Raw genomic sequence first — 6,687 nt, forward strand, 5'->3', positions numbered from 1 at the left:
AGGGAACCTCCCCATCGCACCCCCCTCAGATTTAGTTATAAGTTGGCACAGTGGATAGGCCTTGAAAAACTGAACACAGATCAATTGAGAAAACAGGAAGAAGTTGTGTGGAACTGTGAAAAATAAGCAAAATATACAAACTGAGTAGTTCATGGGAAAATAGGCAACATTAAGGACGATAAGAAGGCAGGAGCGTCGTGGTCTCGTGGCAACGTGAGCAGCTGCGGGACGAAAGGTCCTAGGCTCAAATCTTCCATCCAGTGAAAAACTTTAATTTTTTATTTTCAGTTTATGTGACAAACTCTTATGTTTTCATCACTTTTTTGGGAGTGATTATCACATCCACAAGAAAACCTAAATCGGGCAAGGTAGAAGAATCTTTTAAGCCATTCGCCAAGTGTACAAGTTAGGTGGGTCGACAACATATTCCTGTCATGTGACGCACATGCCGTCACCAGTGTCGTATATAATATATCAGATGTGTTTTCCTGTGGAGGAATCGGTTGACCTATGACCTTGTGACAAATGTTTTCTGTTCCCATTGGAGAGGCACGTCCTTTTGTCTACTGATAGCACGGTTTTGCGATGCGGTCGCAAAACACAGACACTAAACTTATTACAGTGAACAGATGTCAATGAACGAACGGACAGATAATAACTATGCAAAAATAAAGTAAAATTTTCAGTCGAGGGAAGACTTGAACCAAGGACCTCTCGTTCTGCAGCTGCTCACGCTACCACGGGACCACGGCGCTCCTAATCTCACATGTTCCATTATGTTACTTATGTGGCCCATTGACTACTCAGTTAGTATATTTTGCTTATTTTTTCACAGTTCCACACAACTTCTTCCTGTTTCCTCAATTGATCTGTGTTCAGTTTATCAAGGCCTATCCACTGTGCCAACTTATAACTAAATCTGAGGGGGGTGCGATGGGGAGGTTCCCTTGTCAGGTCCATGTCAGCTGGTGACATCTGTCGATGACTCATGCCTATAACGATATCATCCTAACAAGTGACAGGAGCGATGCGAAGGCGCTACGCTTCATATGCTGACCACTATGGAACTAGTTTCTTCTGTAACGACCCCTGGTGACACGAGTCGCGTAAAGCCTTTGTTTCTTAAATTTGATACTTTTTTTATGTTTGTAGAAGTCTCTGTTTTAAAACGCGCAAAACCTTTGCCATTTCTGGCCAAACAATTGGATTTACTTGTGATTTTTTAAAAACGGAAGAGATTAAAAAATGATGCAGCCTGCATGGAGGAGTAGCGCTTCTGCTATTGGAACGAGCCTGTTGCAGACAGTGATTTCCTGGTTCAGTACCCACTTATGAAGGCGGATTCTTGTGGTAAGCTGCGTTAACCTTCTTCCAGCACCTCGTAAACGTGGATTACATCTCTTCGCCTTACGACACACAGGGAAGTAATACTTCAAGGAAAGCAACTTACTGCAGGTGTGTTTTATTGCAGAAAAGATGCTTCATGTGGAGTGTGGGTGCATTCTAACGCCAGAAGTGTCCTATTAAGGGTGGTCATGTGGGAAGGTGTAACTGCGCAACTCACACGCGCACTATCGCTCCGGAGAAATCAGCAACTACAACAGTTTGGCAGATGACAGCACGAATGCCAATTGGTACAAACGAAGTAAATCTTTTGTGCAACGTTGTAGAGACCGCGGCTTAATTGTGGCAGAAGCGTTCGAAATCCGCTTTATACGTGGAGCACTCGTCCTCTGCATAAATAGTTTCGATTCGTTGCAATCGTTCACGCATAGTCATTTTTCAAGCTAAATGATGACTAACTGAAAACCACAGCTGCCGACAGGTGTTGTTGATATACCTCTATTTGGACAGCCGAAAGTGTGTGTCCCGACCGGGACTCGAACCCGGGATCTCCTGCTGATAAGGCAGACGCTCTATCCATCGGAGCCACCGAGGACACAGATGAATGTAGAATTGTGGATAGTTGGGAATGTGAGTCTCACGGGAAGCGTGCAAGGGTGAGTCCCTGCAGTCGCGCTATTCATCTGTGTCCTCGGTGGCTTAGATGGATAGAGCGTCTGCCATGTAAGCAGGAGATCCCGGGTTCGAGTCCCGGTCGGGGCACACACTTTCAGCTGTCCACATCGAGGTATATCAACAACACCTGTCGGCAACTGTGGTTTTCAGTTAGTCATCATTTATTCCAGGGAAAAGCTGCACGGTCATCAACAGTAACTGTTCTTTTGAGAACAAGTTACTGTCTTCGTATACATTTTTCAAGCGCTGGCTGGCAGAGCTACAAAAAATAAGCTTGCTCGTGCTGGGGAAACATGCAGAAGACTCCTTTCGTGATCATCGTACGTAGAATCCATCCTCTGTTTGTCCGATTACATTGATTCTGGCGTCCGTAGGCAGTACGTGCGTGAATTGCTGTTGTTTGTACAGTTCTGTTAATTATAAGGAATTAATGAGTCTGGAACCACCGTAAGCATTTCTCTGCAGTGACATTACCGACATTGGCAGTTTGTGCAGTACTCAGACTGACGAACGTGCTGAGCGACGAAAATAGTTCTACATTATCACGTGACTGCCCTTCATAACAATAGCTAGACTCGGGAAGAGCGGCATGCATGACCTCAGCCATCACATCTGATAATAAAAAGTAACTAGCTTTTAACTTTCACGGTGATAAACTCCTCAGCAGACTGTAACACAGCGTCTTTTCCTTCATACAATGGTAAATTATCGCGTAGCTCATGGCCGTCTTTTTGCAACTTCGGCGGCTTGCATGTTGGTGTCGCTGTTTCTTCGTTCACTTAGCTCCTTATCTGGTCCAACGAGTCCACGTGTAACTCATTCCAGAACGACCGCCATAGGGAGAAACATTGAGGCAGTCTTCGAGAATCGAACAGATGACCTCGGCATTAGTTGAAGTCACGCTACCGTTGGATGGCAGGTACAGTTAATACAGCGGTGAATAAAAAGCGCGTCTACACGAGTTAACAGCCCTCATACTTCTTCCAACCAAATATTATCCTTAATTTTAAGCGATTACAAACAAATTAGTATTATACTTGCCACCAATGTAATAATAATTTTTCGAATAAAACTGTTGTGATCATAGCATTGTCCTTTATCTGATTCTAAGAATCCTGAACAATCACATTATAGCGTTAAATTAAAGAAAAATATACACCTCTCTCAAGTTCAATGAAAACCGTTGTCCAGGGCTATGGTCATTGATCAGAAATTTCACCTCCGCTTGGAAATCAGTTATTGACACATCCAATGTTAATTCACTTTCTGAATTATTTGTCCAAAATGTGTTCTTTGATTTTAATACAAGATTACACTGCTGCCAAACCAGGCGAGCTTGCAAAAATCATAAGAAAACAGAGTACCAGACGTACAAGTCTTTCCTACACTCGGCCTAGAAACGAACTGCTATATCATATATATGGCGTGAGCTTCAAAAAAGGTGGCACTCTTTAATATTTGACTGTCTGCGAAATTTTCAGTTTGAAACGCACTTTTTATAGTAATTCGTTCTCTCTCTCTCTCTCTCTCTCTCTCTCTCTCTCTCTCTGTGTGTGTGTGTGTGTGTGTGTGTGTGTGTGTGTGTGTGTGTGTGTGTGTGTGAGAAATCTTTTTGTATACTTACCATAGAAAATTTTATGTACGTGCAATTTTAACAAAAAAATTTGATGGTTTGACTTATTTAATTGCCTTGCTAGCAACTTTTTAAAGTGAAAGTAATGAAATTAATTAAAATAATTTTAACAGTTTACAAAGTGTAGAATAGAATATTGTTAATGTTAGTTAATATCGAATAGAAAGAGTATAAGATTTAGAAAAATGCGAGAAAATGACAGTGGAGAACAAATTATCTGATAATACGTATTTTTGAATACGACGCATTAAACAAATGACTATTATTACTACAGGGTGGTTGTAACGTCTTTTAAATTTGCTGGAAAAATTATTCCTGAAGTTTGGAACTCATATGTAAAGCTAGAAACAATGTAATATGAAAGAATTGTATTCAAAATAATTATTTTCAAATATTCGAAGTGAAAAGCTACATTAGTTGGTTCTAGATCATTGATCTAAGGCTGTATAAACGAAAAGAAGAAAACACTTTGAGAAATGTAACAAAGTCGCAGCACCGTTAAATTACAGACGTACGACTAACATTATTATTATTACAGGATTAATCAATACAAAGATTAATTAACAACAACATCTTGTTGTATTCCTGTTATCCTCCGCCAAGCTTCTTTCTCCAGAGCATCTACCTTATCGATGCTGCGATGTTCCATTACTCCATTTATGTGGTCTGTCCAAGAACATCGTGGTCTTCCGCGCTTACGTCTGCCGGGTGGTTTCCATTCATAAACCTTCTTTGGCCATCGATGATCAGGCATTCTCTTCATATGTCCGTACCATTTTAATGATTTCCTTTCTATTCTATCAATCACTGTATCATTTGCCTTCATTCTGGCTCTTACTTCATCATTAGTTTTCCTTTCTATTCTTGATATTCTGGCACTTCTACATAAATAATCCATTTCCGCAGCTATTAGTCTTCTTTTGATATCCGCATTTAAGATCTATAGTTCTGATCCATAGCGTAGCACTGATTCAATCATTATCTTACCTACTCTTTTCTTATTGCTGTTGGAGATTTTCTTATCCCACCAAAAAGAGCTCATACACCCTAACACTTTTCTGCTTTGCTGTATTCTACATTGTACTTCTGTATGGCCCAATCCATTTTTATCAATATGTGCCCCGAGATATTTAAATTTCTCTACCTGTCTCATAACTGCTTTGTCATTGATGTGTGCTTCAAATGTAGCATCACTATTCACCAGGAGATACTCTGTTTTTGTTAGACTCATTTTTAGTCTCCATCTGTTGTATTCCTGATATAATCGTCGTATCATGAACTAAGGTCAGAATCATCGTGTGATATAATAGCTTGATCGTCAGCAAAACTTAATGAAAATACCTGTACATCGTTGATAGTGATTCCCATTCCACTGATGCTGTTCTTCCAATTTCGGAGAGCCACTTCTACATAAAAATTGAACAAGATGGGTGACATACTGCAAATTTCTCGCAAATCTTTAGTGACGTTAATAGGTTCTGATAACTTTGAACCTCGTTTAATCTGTACCACATTATCTCTGTACATTTCAATAATAATTTGTAAAATGTGATCATCCATACCCCTATCTTTCATAGCTTCCCACAGCTTTGATCTAGAGACTGGACCGTAAGCTTTTGCTAAATCTACAAAGGCAACGAGTAGATCCTTCCCTACTGCTATAAATTTCTCCATTAGTTGTTGTTACCTGTACATGATGTGTTGTGCTTAAAACCGCTCTGGTCTTCCCCAATATGGTGGCCAACATTTTGTCTAATTTTTTCAAACATTATCTTGCCAAATAAGCGGTTCATTGTACAGTTGACACTAGTCCCTCTATAGCAGTTGGTGTCTTATCTATTCCCTTTCTTGAAAATATAAACCATATGACTTTTTCCATTCTGAGGAAATTTCAATCCTTCTACAATACTGGTTCATCAGGCAGGTTATTCGTTTCTTTAGATATCTTCCTCCAGCCTTCAATAATTCAACAGGAGTGTTTCCTGGACCAGGTGATCGGCCATTATTCATGTTAATTAATGCATAATTGACTTCCTCTATTGTAATGTTTATATTTCGATCAGTTACTTCCATCTTCTTGTCATTCCGTTGCGCGTAATATGGCCTATCTTCAGTTAAAAGGTCTGCATAATGCTTTTTTCATTCCTGTAAAGGAATGAGGTTGTCTACTGCTTTGTTTCCTTGTGTTTTCTAAATATTGGTAATTGTCCTTCATACTTCTGTTGTTTCTGATCCACTTATTAGACTGTCAATTTCAATACATTTCTGTTCCCACATCTTGTTCTTTTTTAATTTAATTCTGTTTCTTATTTCGTAATTTGTTGTCTGGTAGTTTTGCCTGTCCTGTAGTGATTTAGTTGATAACGATTTTTTTTGGAGAGATTTTTCTTTTCCCTAATCAACATCTTCAGGTCATCAGACATCCATGAAGGATCCCGTTTACCTATACTCTTACTTTCCGTCCCTAGTACCTCTAGAGAAATTTTTGTAAGCGCTTTTTTAATATTTTCGTATTCTACCTCAACATTGTCATCTTCTGGAATCGGTTTTAGTTCATTTTCTAATCTACGTTGAAATAAGTCCTTGATGCTGAACTGCTTCAGGAGAAAGAGCATATACCTTGCCTGCTCTGATTTCTTATGATTGCTGTGTATGTCAACTTTGCTAAGACTAAGTAGTGATCAGACCCGCAGTTGGCTCCCCGCATGACACTACAGTCTTGAACTACCATTTTTGGCCGTTGCTTGGTAGTGATGTAATCTTTTATTGATTCCTGCTGTAATGATGGTCTCTCCCATGTATATCTGTGGATATCTTTGTGTGAATAGTATGTGTTCAGAATTTTATAGTCATGTTGGTTACAGAATTCTAAAAGATTTTCTCCAGAACTATTAATGTCATTTTCTTCATATCTTCCTACTACTGCATCATTTACTTGTCAGCCAACCCTCGCATTAAAATCTCCTGCTGTTATTACTTCTTGGTGCTTTTTGACTTTGTTGAGTAGACGGTCTAAATTCTGGTAGAAATGATCT

At 39.5% G+C, this 6,687-nt stretch overlaps 2 non-coding genes across 2 annotated transcripts; one reads left to right on the forward strand and one right to left on the reverse strand.

Annotated features, from left to right (window-relative positions):
- Positions 1-1,865: 1,865 nt before the first annotated feature.
- Trnai-uau lies at positions 1,866-1,940 on the reverse strand. Its single transcript has one exon. It is a non-coding gene; the product is annotated as a tRNA-Ile (tRNA).
- A 92-nt stretch (positions 1,941-2,032) lies between these two features.
- Positions 2,033-2,106, forward strand: Trnat-ugu. The gene has a single exon. It is a non-coding gene; the product is annotated as a tRNA-Thr (tRNA).
- The last annotated feature ends 4,581 nt before the right edge of the window (positions 2,107-6,687 follow it).

Source organism: Schistocerca piceifrons, chromosome 8 (genome assembly GCF_021461385.2).
Source record: "Schistocerca piceifrons isolate TAMUIC-IGC-003096 chromosome 8, iqSchPice1.1, whole genome shotgun sequence".
NCBI classification, from domain to species: Eukaryota; Metazoa; Arthropoda; class Insecta; order Orthoptera; family Acrididae; genus Schistocerca; species Schistocerca piceifrons.